The 16,684-nt window shown below is 34.9% G+C and overlaps 2 long non-coding RNA genes across 2 annotated transcripts; both read right to left on the minus strand.

Moving 5' to 3' along the window:
- Positions 1-2,103: 2,103 nt before the first annotated feature.
- LOC149192665 (uncharacterized) lies at positions 2,104-2,827 on the minus strand. Its single transcript, XR_016254899.1, has 2 exons — positions 2,692-2,827; positions 2,104-2,519 (listed from the first exon to the last, which is right to left on the minus strand). It is a non-coding gene; the product is annotated as an uncharacterized LOC149192665 (long non-coding RNA).
- Positions 2,828-3,928: 1,101 nt separating this feature from the next.
- LOC149192666 (uncharacterized) lies at positions 3,929-14,598 on the minus strand. Its single transcript, XR_016254900.1, has 3 exons — positions 14,490-14,598; positions 4,891-4,997; positions 3,929-4,001 (listed from the first exon to the last, which is right to left on the minus strand). It is a non-coding gene; the product is annotated as an uncharacterized LOC149192666 (long non-coding RNA).
- Between the last annotated feature and the right edge of the window lie 2,086 nt (positions 14,599-16,684).

The following is a 16,684-nucleotide window of genomic DNA, read 5'->3' on the forward strand; positions in this document are numbered from 1 at the left end:
GAAAGATTCTTGTAACCCGTCCAATCTCATAGTATTTTAACTAAACTGGATTTAAGAAAGGTTTGATTAACACTTCCCCCATTATATAGTTAATGTATATTGTTAACTTAGGAAATCATAATTCGACCACTCAAATAGTATAGTATTCTTTTATAAGGTGTTAAAAAATGTAGCAAGAATTTCTCAATTTGATTTTTCCTTAATTAAATTGAGAAAAATTGAATATCCACATTAGTAGACAAATTGGATACAGTTAACTTGTGTGAGATGGATTGTGCCACCCATTTTACTCTATAAATTTGATTTGGAGCACTACAACAAAACCAGCGATTTGCGCCAGATTTAGCGCCAGATTTTTGTGAATTTTTTTTGTAATTGTGATGAGCACCCTGGCGCTAAATCTGGCTCTATTGTACAATTTTTAAAGCGTCCTTTTTCGCACCTGATTTTGCATTCTTTTTCACGCTAGATTTTGCACCATTTTTTACACCAAACTATGCATCATTTTTTGCGTCAAATTTTGAACCAAGATTTGCATCTTATTTTATGACAGGTTTTGCTTCTAGTTTTGTGTCATTTTTTGCTTCTATTTTTCATTCTCTTTTGCTTCCTATTTTGTGTCATTCTTTGCTTCCATTTTTGCACCATCATTTGCATCAAGTTTACACTGTATTTTGAATCCAATTTAACGTCTTTTTATGCATCCATTTTGTGTCAGTTTTTGCATCTAGTCTTATGCCAGGTTTTGTATCTAGTCTTACACTAGTTTTTGCTTCTATTTTTGCACCAGCTTTGGTGCCTATCTTTGCACCATGTGTTGAATTTGATTTAGCACCAAATTTTGCATCCATTTTTGTGCCCATTTTTGCATCTTTTTTTGGACCATTTTTTACATCCACATTTACGTTTGATTTGTCTCCATTTTTCCCATCTCATTTTGCACCATATTTTCCGTCATTTGTTTCATCCAATTTTGCATCATTTTTAACACCATCTCTTGCATCTAATGTTACATCATTTTGAGCATCCAAATTTGCATTTATATTTGCATCTTATGTTGAGTCATGTGTTGTGTCCACCTTTGCATCTTATTTTGTGTCTAATGGTACATTTAATGTAGAGCCATTTTTTACGTCTAATTTTGTATTTGTTTTTGCACCAAGTTTTGCATCCAATTTTAAGATATTTTATGCCCCTTTTTGCACCATTTTTTTGTGTCTACTTGTGTCCAATGTCGCACCATTATTTACACCGACTTTTTCATCCAATTTTGCATTTTTTTTGGTGTCTAGTTTTACATCGTTTTCACCATCCAAATTTGCATCTTTTTTTACCTCATTTTGTGTCCACATTTGCATATAATTTTGTGTCTGAGTTCGAGCCTAAATTTGCATGAGATTAGGAATCATTTTTTACATCCAATATGGCATCCTTGGTTTCACCTTTTTTCAGCCCCATTTTGCATCTTGTTTTATGTCTTTTCTTACATCTTTTTTTTTTTTCCTTTTTTGCACCCAAGTTTGCATCCTAAATTTACACCATTATTTGCATCATCATTTGGCATATTAATTTGTAACGTTTTTTGCTTCTTTTTAACACTCAAATTTGCATCTTATTTTACATCTAGTTGTTGTCTTTTTTTGCATCTAATTTGGTGCCCATTTATGTGTCCTTGTTTTTGCCCAATTTGATATCCTTTTGTATGCCATGTTTTGTTCCCTTCTTTGTGTCAACTATTGCACAATTTTTCACTTCTAATTTAAAACACTTTGTATGTCAATTGTTTTCATTTTGTATTAATTCCTAGTTTAACATCCAATTTTACTTTCAATTTTGCATCCATGGTTACATCCGCATTTGACTTCTTATATAGAGTATATTTTTCTTTACATATATGACCCCCTTTATAGATTCATAGTGAAATATATGATAGTTTCTAAATATCATTAAAGCAGATATCACAATTCAAAATCATTTGTAAAGAAATTTAAGAGAAATTGACAACATCCATCCAAAAAAATAACAATGTGTCATTAACAATTTTCAAAACATGTATAAAATAGCAACATAATACTAATAAAATCAATATTATTTTTAATCAAAACAACTAAAATTCAAATATGATTAACAAATCAAAATATTTCATGAATATCGTTATTCTACGATAAATTAACAACATACATAAATCAAACTCATCGTATGATTACAAAATCAAAATGTCTCATTGATATAGGGTAAATTCACAACACCCATCTAAACATAACAATGTCATTCTACACAATAATTTCTTCATAAAAAACAATGCATGTGCATGCCTAGCTACCACCACCAAGATCATCCTCATGATCATCTTGACCATCCTCATTACTCTGATCCACATCATCACGAACACCGCAACTATCATCATCATCTCCTCCTTCACCACCATCATCCTCATCCTCATCCTCATCCTCATCATCTCCTGATATATGTTGAACATAATTTGGATCATCGTCTTGGCAATCATTACCTATAGCATTCTGACAAAAAAAATCAATATTACATGTTAGTATTAATTACATAACACAACGCATGTTTTTGTTATACAATGTTAACCATAAAATGAGGTAAGATATAATATCTAATAGTACTAAAAAATAAAATGAAAATATGGTTTAAAAGTATATTGGAAATCCAACTAAGATTACATACCATAGAGTCCATCCAAACAACAAATTCAACCCATCTCTTTTGCTGCAGCACCTCCTTTTCCAAATGATTTGGAGGTCTTCCATATTTTAGTTCCTATCAATCAGTAAATAGGGAGAAATTAGATAACAATGACTTTCTTCTAGTACAAAATTTATTAAAAAAATATCACATGTTTAATATACTTACAAAGGTTGTTATCAGTGCTTTCAAACCTTTCTGGCCACTACGATGAGTGACTTTTGTCTTGATTAACCTCGCCTTGGATGCCTTGTCCTTAAACATAAACCAATTCAATTTATTTTCACACAATTACATGTATAAGATACTTATAAGTATTAATACATTCTAAATAATGTTTAATGAAAAATTCAATACCTGAATGCTCTCGTTGCCAGCTTTTCTTTGTGCATCCAACTTCTCATATGATTTTACAAGTTCTTTCCATACTTTAAAAGGTATGTCAATAGGTCTTTGTTTCAGTCTTTGATCTTGAGGCATTTTTTTAATTTTTCTTGTTTGGTTGCAACGAAACCTCTTACAATTGAGCGACATTTGCAATTTTATCTTCTTAACCGACCAACCGGTACCAAATTCATTCTCTATGTCTTGTACCACCATCTTTTTTAGGTGAAGTGGAATCTTGGAGAATGTGAGGTGAAGATGATCTCTAAATCGTTGAAGGCAGGAGTCCTTTAGCCTATTTAAGAATTGTTTTCCTGCTTCTGTCCTTCTTATCTCCCCTGAGACAGGGTCATACTCTATCTTGGTACCTAAACTACCAATAGATGATGCATAAGCTGAGGATGAACAAGAATTTGCAGTCCCAGGAGTTGCCACCAGAGAAGATGTTTCAACACAATGTTCTTCATTATTGGTGTTTGATGTCAATAACACTTTTTTCGATTTTTTTCTTGATCCAAGAGAGGATGGGGAACTAATGGATTCTCCTAAAGCTTGTTGATTACCTGGACCTAGTTGATTAGCTTCAGGGGATTTTGTCTTAAGAAAATGCATTAGGGATTCAGCATCCAAAGATTGAAGTTTTTTGAGTCCTTCTATCCCAAAAACATCTTCAAGCAAGGACTCCGTTATCGGATTCTTTCCCTGTCCAAATTTCAATGATTTACCACAAAGTATAATTATAAAATTATAATTCTAACTTCAAACCTTAAACAAAAAATAAAACATATTATATTATGCAATTATTCTATAAAAACAAAGTAAGCTTACCTTTTCTGATCCACTTGCACCTCCTTCTCCACTTGCCATATCCTCAAAGTAGAAGAGATCGATAGAAAAGGATGTTCTCCCTTAAAAAACAAAGGATTGAAGGTGAATAATCTCAAAATGGCTCTCTAGGGCGGAATTTGCAAACAACTTGGTTAAAAATCCAAGTGACAATTTCTATTTTGACAATTTCTTCCTTTCTTGGAATCAGATTCTCCAGTGCTAAATGATAAAATGGTTCAGCTCTTATGCTGTCATGTATATAAAAGACCTCATGCCATTGTTCCCCCCTTCATGTTTTTTCCTAAAAAAACATTACCCTTTTTACATAATTACAAAATATAAAAAGCAGCGGATTTTTACATACTTACATAATACAAATAGCAGATTTTTAGCAATTAGAAATTAGATTTACCAAATTTCCAAATGTTTTTTATCTAATTACAGAACATAAACAGCAGCAGATTTTTACATAATTACAAAATACAAACAGCAGCAGATTTTTACCAATTAGAAATTTCTAATTGGTAAAAATCTGCTGCTGTTTGTATTATGTAATTATGTAAAAATCTGCTGCTGTTTATGTTCTGTAATTAGATAAAAAAACATTTCAAAATTTGGTAAATCTAATTTCTAATTGCTAAAAATCTGCTGTTTTTATTACATAATACAAACAGTAGCAATTTTTATCTGCTAAAAATTTGGAAGATGAAGAACTTATTCAATTTCTGTATTTAGTTTCATGTGGCAAGAACAAGATTCTTCTAAAGGAACCTAGCACTGCAACAATATCTACAAGTGATAATTTTGAATTCAATCCTCCCTTTTCGTACAAGTTGAAAAATATTAAGATTCCACTTATAGATATGAATGCAAATGAGAGGAACAGAGTGATCGAAAATGTAAAAGAAGACAGACATTTCTAAAAAGATTCAAGAATAGTTCTCATCATGAAGGCTAGAAAAATCTCACCTCAGCAACAACTATTGAGCGAGTGTGTTGAACAGCTCCAAAGCACATTCAAGCCCGAACTTAAAGCAATAAAATCCAAAATTTAGGACTTGATCTCAAAGGAGTACCTGGAACGTGACAATGAAAACAGTAATTTATTGAGATATATAGCCTAATATTGCTAATTGAGATGCAAGTTGAACACAAATCTGTAATGCAACTTATGGTTAATTTTGTTTTATTTTAGAGAAATAAAACATATCACAGATTGGATTTTCCATGTGAGTTCGATTGACTAACATAGAAATACTTTGTTTTGCGATAGAGGATAGAAATACATAAACTAACCGTGGCAATTCATTGCCAAAATTGTCAACTCCCCCTGATTCAGTCACTAATGGAGACTGTAGAGCATTTTCAAATGGTGTGCCAGTAACAACCTTATCATTATCTTATGTAAGCTCACGATTTGTCAATGGCGTACTACATTTTGGTCCAAATAATGTGTACAAGCAAGGAGATATATCATGGCCCTCAGTATGTCCAAGAGTCTTCAGTGGTGTGTCGAAGGATTCCATCCCCTGTTCCAATGTAGGTGATGACATATTCTGTGAAACAAATTGTTTACTTATCTCTTGAAAGGAAAAAATGAAAAAATGTCACACATACAGTGCACCAACTATGTACTATGTTCCTTAAGATGAATCTGATAAAGAAGATGGAAAAATATGAAGTTCATACATAATTTAGCTTACCTTTCCAGAATCCATCGTTGCTGTTTCATTTTCTTTCTGTAGATTATATAACTTCCAAGCGTTTGAAGCTCCTTGCAGTCTATGATAAATCTACCAGGAGCTGGTCATGGATTGGTCCAGTGGTATGATCATATCTAGCTCCCCAAGGGATGAGTCCATGGAAGTCCAGAGTTCTCTAGAAGCATGGGACATTTCTCAAACTGTGCTTTTAAAATTGGTGGAAGCATTTGCAAATTGGATGAAAAATTGGAATGAAACTCTTCAACAGATTGTTCTTCTTCCTACCCCACCACCACCATAAATGCCAACAAGTATATATGAAAAGGAAATATTTCAGGACTTTAGAGCTCAAAAAAGTTCAATCACTATCACCCCAAGTTCTGCTGATATGAAAGCCTATTTCTGTAGAGAAGAAGTTCTTCGATACTCTGTTCCTGACAGGGCTGTCTCTTACACTATTGTAGATGGGAGTAATGCAGTTGTTGCTCCACTAAGGAAATTTGGTTGCAAACCTACCATAATGCATACACCATAGTGCATTATGACTCTTATTGAAGGATTGTCATTGGGGAACACTAAAGGAGATTACTCATTGATAATGAGCCAAAATGGAAGTAATAAAATATCCATGTTGAGAGCTATTGCGGGGATGTGGTGTTTTGGTAAAGGAACTAATAGGTTCCATATTAAACACAAAAATAAAGAATCAAATAAATCTACTTTACCAGAAGTTGTCAATCATATTCAGCGACTTAAGTCATGTTGTGATCTTGAAGTTACAGTGAATGACAAGGCCTGATCTCAAAATTTCATCTTAAGAATTGAAGGGGACTTAGGGGACAACAATAGCTTGAAACAATGGACATTTTCTTGCCTATCAATCCAAAAACTAAAGTATACATTTTCCATGTGCATACCCATCCTACAATTACTTTTGAACAAGTACACATATGTTCTTAGGAGAGGACACATATGCTCATGTTTTGTAATGGAGGAGATGTATGACCAGTGGCCCATGGAAGAAAATTTCTTTGGGTTTGATGCAAATTTTGAATCTATAAGTATAGGTGCATGCATGGTATTGGAAGCCCTCTTGTGCATCCTTTGGGAGTTGATATGGTAGCAAATTTTGCTTCAAAGACAACACTTCTAGGAGTCAAGGGTTGGAAGCCCCTTGCAGTCTATGATAAATCTACCAGGAGCTGGTCATGGATTGGTCCAGTGGTATGATCATATCTAGCTCCCCAAGGCATGAGTCCATGGAAGTCCAGAGTTCTCTAGAAGCATGGGGCATTTCTCAGAAGATGCTTTTAAAATTGGTGGAAGCATTTGCAAATTGGATGAAAAATGGGCAAGAAACTCTTCAGCAGATTGTTCTTCTGCCTACCCCACCACCACCATCAATGCCAACATGTATAGATGAAAAGGAAATATTTCGGGACTTGAGAGCTCAGAAAAGTTCAATCACTATCACCCCAAGTTCTGCTGATATGAGAGCTTATTTCCATAGAGAAGAAGTTCTTCGATACTCTGTTCCTGACAGGGCCTTCTCTTACACTACTGTAGATGGGCGTAAGGCAGTTGTTGCTCCACTAAGGAGATGTGGTGGCAAACCTACCATAATGCATACACCATAGTGCATTATGACTCTTATTGAAGGATTGTCATTGGGGAACACTAAAGGAGATTACTCATTGATAATGAGCCAAAATGGAAGTAATAAAATATCTATGTTGAGAGCTATTGCGGGGATGTGGTGTTTTGGTAAAGGAACTAATAGGTTCCATACTAGCAATTGTCCCAAAAGGTACAAAGAGAGGCCGATAGATTTATGAAGTTGGAATTGTTGAATTTTTATAAAAGGTCGGGCCAACTTCTAGGCTGCTATTGATATTGTATAGCTTATTAAATCTGAAATAGAGTAAAAGATATAGGAGATAGAACAGACTGGGAATGTAAGTCCTTTATACTGGAAGAGAAAAAGAGAATAGAGCAGCATGTAAACGCAGAAGAACATAAAGAAAACCACAAGACTTTCTGACTGAACATGTGTTTATTGGGGTCCAGATTCATTCACATGTATTTAAAAATGTTGACATGCTTGAACCAAAGAAGAAGAGAGCAGCAAGGGAGCAGCCAATAGGAATATCAAATGCACAATGCCTTCTTTGTTGGTATAAACAGATTTTATTTGATGATGGTAATCATGTATTTTCTCTTGGAAATTTCAGGAATTGATTGATGCAGAGCATACAACAGACTTCTATAATCCAGCAAATTGTGATGGGTATGCTCCAGTTGGCAGTAGCTCAAATGCTTAAGAAATATGATGTTGCATTCAACTTTATCTATGATGATTTGTGTCGTTTGATTCATGAAGAAGGATTTTCTGAGGCAATGGCAGATCCAGAGGGTCTTTTTTGGCAGGTTTTTAATGCAGCTTGAAATGTTGGCATTCCTTTGGATAAGTGAAAATGCTTCTTTTTTTTCGTTTAATTAGTCAGGGATACAAAATTTCTCGATAACGGAAAACTATTCTTGCTAAAGCTAACTGTGGTATGGAAGTTCTAAAGTTTTAAAGATTCGGGGGAGACCGTTCTAGAGATTCCCGTCTGTCAACTGTTGGATTGTCAACATGAAATAAAACGAGGAGATTTCTAGCTTATCAATCCAAGGAGACTCCTTTCCTTTACATAAGGAGCTGATCAATCCAAGACAAAGTGGGAAGGACTACAATGCATAGATGTATGTCATCATCTCGTGACACTCGATAATCATGAAAAAAAAACATAAAGAAGCTCATAACATATAGAAATAGAAGAAAGAGACTCCTTTACATGAGGAGTTGATCAATCAAGGACTCATGCAGAAGCGCTTTTTAATGCATATTAGACACACACATTGTCAATACACCAATCAGTCAAGAAAACGTGTCAATTAACAGACCATATGCCATGACAAATCTCAATCCCTTACAACATTTAATCAAGAAAACATTTCAATTAGCAAACCAGCCATGACAAATCTCAATCCCTAACAGCATTTAGTCAAGAAAACATGTCAATAAAAGGAAACGGTATATTTTTATGTTCAGATTGTTTTGTGAAGTTTTAGAAATTGTGCTGAGGATCGTTCCTAAATTTTAAAAATTATTACTCTGGCAAGTAGAGTGGAACTTGATCTGAGGTTAAAAATTTAATAGAAAGAGGGAGACTTAATGTTTAAGGGCTAAACAGTGAGGATTTAATGGAGGATTTTAACGTGCTCAAGTTTAAGATGCAAAAACATTAAAGCACAAACACAAAATATGAGGAGATCCCGTGAAAATTGGTTGGGAGTATCAAAATGGTCTAATTGCACTGCTGAATCTGTTTTGAAATTCCAATCTCCAATAAATCTGGAAAAATAAAATAAAAATATTCAATTCTGAAAAAATAATGTATAATCTAATTCTAAAAATTTAAATAAAAACATCCCATTCTGTAAAAGTAAATTAAAAACATCTCATATTTACTACTAACGATAGTTTCCAACTGTTACATGTGTTGCTGCTGGTTCTGCGATCGTAGAGCTGAGAGTTATTTCTGTGTCGTTTTTCAGGTAATTTTGTTTCATCTCTAGTCAAACTACCGTGCCAACGTCGTGGTATTTTTCCATTGATACGTGAAAGCGAATAACTGCCGTGCCCGATTTTTCAAGTGGACTATACTCATTAAGCACAACAGTTCTGCAAAGGCCAAGCAAGTAGCCAATTCTCATGGAATAATTACCACACAGAGCACCAAGGGAGCATCCAATAGGAATATCAAATGCACAATGCCTTCTTTGTTGGTATACACAAATTTTGTTTGATGATGGTAATCATGTATTTTCTCTTGCAAATTTCAGGAATTGATTGATGAAGAGCATACAACAGGCTTCTATAATCCAGCAATTTGTGATGGGTATGCTCCAGTTGGCAGTAGCTCAAATGCTTAAGAAATACGATGTTGCATTCAACTTTATCTATGATGATTTGTGTCGTTTGATTCATGAAGAATGATTTTCTGAGGCAATGGCAGATCCAGAGGGTCTTGTTTGGCAGGTTTTTAATGCAGCTTGAAACGTTGGCATTCCTTTGGATAAGTGAAAATGCTTTTTTTTTTGTTTAATTAGTCAGGGATACAAAAGTTCTCGATAACAAAAAAATGTTCTTGCTAAAGCTAACTGTGGTATGGAAGTTCTAAAGTTTTAAAGATTCGGGGGAGACCGTTCTAGAGATTCCCATCTGTCAACTGCTGGATTGTCAACATGAAATAAAACGAGGAGACTCATAGCTTATCTATCCAAGGAGACTCCTTTCCTTTACATAAGGAGCTGATCAATCCAAGATAAAGTGGGAAGGACTACAATGCATAGATGTATGTCATCATCTCGTGACACTCGATAAACATGACTAAAGACATAAAGAATCTCATAACATATAGAAATAGAAGAAAGAGACTCCTTTACATCGGGAGTTGATCAATCAAGGACTCACGCAGAAGCGCTTTTTAATGAATATGAGCCACACAATTTGTCAATACCCCAATCAGTCAAGAAAACATGTCAATTAACAGACCATATGCCATGACAAATCTCAATCCCTTACAACATTTAATCAAGAAAACATTTCAATTAGCAAACCAGCCATGACAAATCTCAATCCCTAACAGCGTTTAGTCAAGAAACATGTCAATAAAAGGAAACGGTATATTTTTATGTTCAGATTGTTTTGTGAAGTTTTAGAAATTGTGCTGAGGATCGTTCCTAAATTTTAAAAATTATTACTCTAGCAAGTAGAGTGGAACTTGATCTGAGGTTAAAAATTTAATAGAAAGACGGAGACTTAATGTTTAAGGGCTAAACAGTGAGTATTTAATGGAGGATTTTAACGTGCTCAAGTTTAAGATGCAAAAACATTAAAGCACAAACACAAAATATGAGGAGATCCCGTGAAAATGGGTTGGGAGTATCAGAACGGTCTAATTGCACTGCTGAATCTGTTTTGAAATTCCAATCTCCAATAAATCTGGAAAAATAAAATAAAAATATTCAATTCTGAAAAAATAATGTATAATCTAATTCTAAAAATTTAAATAAAAACATCCCATTCTGTAAAACTAAATTAAAAACATCTCATATTTACTACTAACGATAGTTTCCAACTGTTACATGTGTTGCTGCTAGTTCTGCCATCGTAGAGCTGAGAGTTATTTCTGTGTCGTTTTTCAGGTAATTCTGTTTCATCTCCAGTCAAACTACCGTGCCAATGTCGTGGTATTTTTCCATTGATACGTGAAAGCCAATAACTGTCGTGCCCGATTTTTCAAGTGGACTATACTCATTAAGCACAACAGTTCTGCAAAGGCCAAGCAAGTAGCCAATTCTCATGGAATAATTACCACACAGAGCACCAAGGGAGCAGCCAATAGGAATATCAAATGCACAATGCCTTCTTTGTTGGTATACACAGATTTTGTTTGATGATGGTAATCATGTATTTTCTCTTGCAAATTTCAGGAATTGATTGATGCAGAGCATACAACAGGCTTCTATAATCCAGCAATTTGTGATGGGTATGCTCCAGTTGGCAGTAGCTCAAATGCTTAAGAAATACGATGTTGCATTCAACTTTATCTATGATGATTTGTGTCGTTTGATTCATGAAGAAGGATTTTCTGAGGCAATGGCAGATCCAGAGGGTCTTGTTTGGCAGGTTTTTAATGCAGCTTGAAACGTTGGCATTCCTTTGGATAAGTGAAAATGCTTTTTTTTTTGTTTAATTAGTCAGGGATACAAAAGTTCTCGATAACGAAAAAATGTTCTTGCTAAAGCTAACTGTGGTATGGAAGTTCTAAAGTTTTAAAGATTCAGGGGAGACCATTCTAGAGATTCCCGTCTGTCAACTGCTGGATTGTCAACATGAAATAAAACGAGGAGACTCATAGCTTATCTATCCAAGGAGACTCCTTTCCTTTACATAAGGAGCTGATCAATCCAAGATAAAGTGGGAAGGACTACAATGCATAGATGTATGTCATCATCTCGTGACACTCGATAATCATGACAAAAAACATAAAGAATCTCATAACATATAGAAATAGAAGAAAGAGACTCCTTTACATCAGGAGTTGATCAATCAAGGACTCACGCAGAAGCGCTTTTTAATGAATATGAGCCACACACATTGTCAATACCCCAATCAGTCAAGAAAACATGTCAATTAACAGACCATATGCCATGACAAATCTCAATCCCTTACAACATTTAATCAAGAAAACATTTTAATTAGCAAACCAGCCATGACAAATCTCAATCCCTAACAGCATTTAGTCAAGAAACATGTCAATAAAAGGAAACGGTATATTTCTATGTTCAGATTGTTTTGTGAAGTTTTAGAAATTGTGCTGAGGATCGTTCCTAAATTTTAAAAACTATTACTCTGGCAAGTAGAGTGGAACTTGATCTGAGCTTAAACATTTAATAGAATGAGGGAGACTTAACGTTTAAGGGATTAACAGTGAGGATTTAACGGAGGATTTTAACGTGCTCAAGTTTAAGATGAAAAACATTAAAGCACAAACACAAAATATGAGGAGAGCCCACAGCCTAACATTGAATACAAAACTGCCTTAAAAGAGTGAATACCTATATATACCCCAGCTATAAAATTCAAGGATTTCAACGTGCTCAAATTTAAGATGCAAAAACTGGCACAAGAAGAACAAGAACAGTGATAATTTAATATAACCAGTGATTGCCAACAGCTAGGGAAGAAGAACAGCAACAACAACCGGCAGACCAAAGAAACGATTAACTCTGAGGGCAAACAGCCAGGGAAAAAGAACAGCAACAACAACCGGGAGACCAAAGAAACGATTAACTCTGAGGCCAAGAGTGCAAGAAGATGGGGATGAAATATATGACTGTAGAAGATTTCACTAATGGCAGATCGCTTCTGTGACTGATGTAGCTTATATGACTGTATTATGCATTTAGTATGCAAACTATGAACACGCATAAAATAGTAAAAAGCGTTTACTATATAGTATGCAATTTAGAATGGCAAAGATGGAAAATGCATATAAAAATCTACAGCGGCTGCTGTTTCCTTGGTTGTTTGGTGGTGTTCCATGCGGAGGTAAAGCTGGATATTTTCTGCAACTGCCTAAAACACAGATCCTTCTATGCCGCTATGAGATTTTATGTAAGTTCCGGAAGCATGAGGGTTACGTGGACCACAGGTATTTAATTATTGCAGGCGGACAAAAACTACAGCGGCTGCTGTTTCCATGGTTGTTTGGTGGTGTTCCATGCGGAGGGAGATAAAGCTGGATATTTTCTGCAACTGGCTAAAACACGCATCCTTCTATGCCGCTATGAGATTTTATGTAGGTTCCGGAAACCTGCGGTGCCACCTAATGAGGGTTACGTGTGCCACCTAATGAGGGTTACGTGGACCATAGGTATATAATTTTCGCAGCGGACAAAAATGGTAGGAAACCATGCTAGATGTCAACAGGAAATTGAAAGTGTTGACGACTGTGTTGATGCATAGGAAGGCCTATCGGCCTAATTAAACACAAAAATAAAGAATCAAATAAATCTACTTTACCAGAAGTTGTCAATCATATTCAGCGACTTAAGTCATGTTGTGATCTTGAAGTTACAGTGAATGACAAGGCCTAATCTCAAAATTTCATCTTAAGAATTGAAGGGGACTTAGGGGACAACAATAGCTTGAAACAATGGACATTTTCTTGCCTATCAATCCAAAAACTAAAGTATACATTTTCCATGTGCATACCCATCCTACAATTACTTTTAACAAGTACACATATGTTCTTAGGAGAGGACACATATGCTCATGTTTTGTAATGGAGGAGACGTATGACCAGTGGCCCATGGAAGAAAATTTCTTTGGGTTTGATGCAAATTTTGAATCTATAAGTATAGGTGCATGCATGGTATTGGAAGCCCTCTTGTGCATCCTTTGGGAGTTGATATGGTAGCAAATTTTGCTTCAATGAAAAAACTTCTAGGAGTCAAGGGTTCGAAGCTCCTTGCAGTCTATGATAAATCTACCAGGAGCTGGTCATGGATTGGTCCAGTGGTATGATCATATCTAGCTCCCCAAGGGATGAGTCCATGGAAGTCCAGAGTTCTCTAGAAGCATGGGACATTTCTCAAAATGTGCTTTTAAAATTGGTGGAAGCTAAGTCAGATGATCTTTGGTATCATAGAGATTTGTTCCTTTCACTTCTTCATAGGCACCTTACTAGCTAGTGCCAGTGAGAAGTATCAGTGAGTTCTGAGGGAGCAACATATCTTTTCTTACTATGCCAACTATATGCCCTAGACTAACGTAGAGGAATTTGTCAGTCGACCTGTGTGTTAATGTTATACATAATGCAGAGGAACAAAGTCTTATACATCGTGAGCCATATGAACTGTGTAGAGCCAAGAGCCATCGGTAATAGATTTGGCAAAAACAACATACCAAGCAGCTCTGCTATTGTTATTCAATGAAGCTACGAAGCTGAGCTGTGTAGAAATTAAATCTCAACTAAATTTGGAAGATGAAGATCTTATTTGACTTCTGTATTTAGTTTCATGTGGCAAGAACAAGATTCTTCTAAAGGAACCTAGCACTACAACAATATCTACAAGTGATAATTTTGAATTCAATCCTCCCTTTTCGAACAAGTTGAAAAAAAATTAAGATTCCACTTACAGATATGAATGCAAATGAGATGAATAGAGTGATTGAAAATGTAAAAGAAGACAGACATTTCTAAATAGATTCAACAATAGTTCTCATGATGAAGGCTAGAAAAATCTTACCTCAGCAACAACTACTGAGTGAGTGTGTTGAACAGCTCCAAAGCACATTCAAGCCCGAACTTAAAGCAATAAAATCCAGAATTCAGGACTTGACCTCAAAGGAGTACCTGGAACGTGACAATGAAAACAGTAATTTATTGAGATATATAGCCTAATATCGCTGATTGAGATGCAAGTCAAAAACAAATCTGAAATGCAACTTATGATTAATTTTGTTTTATTTTAGAGAAATAAAACATATCACAGATTGGATTTTCCATGTGAGTTCGACTAACTAACATAGAAATACTCTGTTTTGCGATAGAGGATGAAGAAGATTTCTAGGTCACTTGCAAATCACTCACCCAGTTCTACCTTCAAGAGGAGGGACTTGTAAAATCTGCTGCTGTTTGTATTATGTAATTATGTAAAAATCTGCTGCTGTTTATGTTCTGTAATTAGATAAAGAAACATTTCAAAATTTGGTAAATCTAATTTCTAATTGCTAAAAATCTGCTGTTTTTATGACATAATACAAACAGCAGCAGTTTTTACCAATTAGAAATTTCTATTTTCTAAAAAAAACATTTCTCTTTTTAACATCAGCATATTTTTATATAATTACATACAAACAGCAGCAGACTACTAGTAAAAATTTACCAATTAGAAATTAGAAATTAGAAAGAAATCTATAAGTATCTTTGGAAAGAAAAATCTACTAGTAAAAATTTATAAAATATTACTAAGGGACTAAGAAGGTGTTGTTCCTAGAAGGAAGAAGTCTATGCTCGAGAGTTGGTGATGCCTGCATGTTGGTTGGGAGGAACAAGCACTCTCCAATAGATTTCCCAAAGGAATTTGTAAGTTTTTATTTGTGCTTAATAACAGACTTAAGATTATTTTGAAGTGGTATATTGGTTTGTTTTGACAACAAGGTTATTTTGGTCAAATCATTGTTGCGGTATTTAAAATTACATGAAACTTATATGAGTTTATTATCTGCATTAGGATTCCTTGGAAATCTACCCATGTGAAAACCTTAATGCTGTAATATCTTCCCATTCTGACTTGAATTAATGTTTGGATCTTGATGCTGAAATGACACAGTTGTGTCTTTGCCTAAGGTGACTAAGGTGACTAAGGTTGCTGTAAGCACTGATGTGGGGTCCCATAACCACCTCATGGATGGAGACTGGAATAAATAGTCCTTGTTTATTACTAAGATTGATAGAGTATATCTGCAATTGTAAATTAAAATACTGGATAATGATTGATTGATATGAATTTATTAAGGATGATATCGACATTGGGCCTCTTGACTGTGTATAGATATACAGTGATTGGTCACGAGGTGTGTGGCCTTTGACCTTTCATTGGCATAATTAGTACTGTTCCTACTACATTGCCACCCTCTTAAGAATGTTTTGTCCTCAAAGCATAGTAAATGAGATTTTCTCTTGCTGAGCATGCTTTCTTGGTAGCATCATCTTTATTTAGTTGTGGGAGTTTGACTCAGTTCTTGATTTGAGTGATGGTGAGGTTCCTTTGCAGTGTGCACATCATATTCTAAAGTCTTTTGGCCTAGTTATTCAATGTGAAACCTTGATAATCCATGGTAACATACTTTCTTTGTGGTTATATGTTTGTCTGTGTTTCTTGCCCCCTTTCTATTAGTTGTAGATCATTTGTGATGGGAACTTTCAACCCATATAGTTCATAATTTTGTCTTTTCTAGTTAAATTACTTGAACTATTCTTCAAGTTTAATGTTATAAGCACCCCACTGCATCAACTATTCAACACCTAGTACCCTACCCATCTCATTGAGCTGAAGAGCATAGAGTTGTGTTAAATGTTCCAATTCTTGTATTTGAACCATGACTTTATGGAATCTTTTTACTGTCTTGACCTTTTATCGATCAATGATTTTAACTATGGAGTGGGGTACACAATTAGGTTCAGTTGCTTAGCTTAGTTGATGTCTATACAGTTATGGGTACTGTTGGAATCTACAAGTATTCTTTTGCTGCTCTTCTAAGGTGCACCATATCTTTCTTTCTGTTTAAGCCAACAGTCACAGCTAAAATTTCTTCTTTAGAGCCACTAGGTGGGTCCACCTCTGATATTTGATCTGATGGATTGTTTGGCAGCATAATTTTTTGTGTTTTTAAAAGTGTATGTTGAGCATCGGGCAGCTAGGATTTAATAACTTGCCAT

Source organism: Pinus tabuliformis, chromosome 2_2, assembly GCF_031772625.1.
Source record: "Pinus tabuliformis cultivar Carrire ecotype Pingquan chromosome 2_2, CPIR1, whole genome shotgun sequence".
NCBI classification, from domain to species: domain Eukaryota; kingdom Viridiplantae; phylum Streptophyta; class Pinopsida; order Pinales; family Pinaceae; genus Pinus; species Pinus tabuliformis.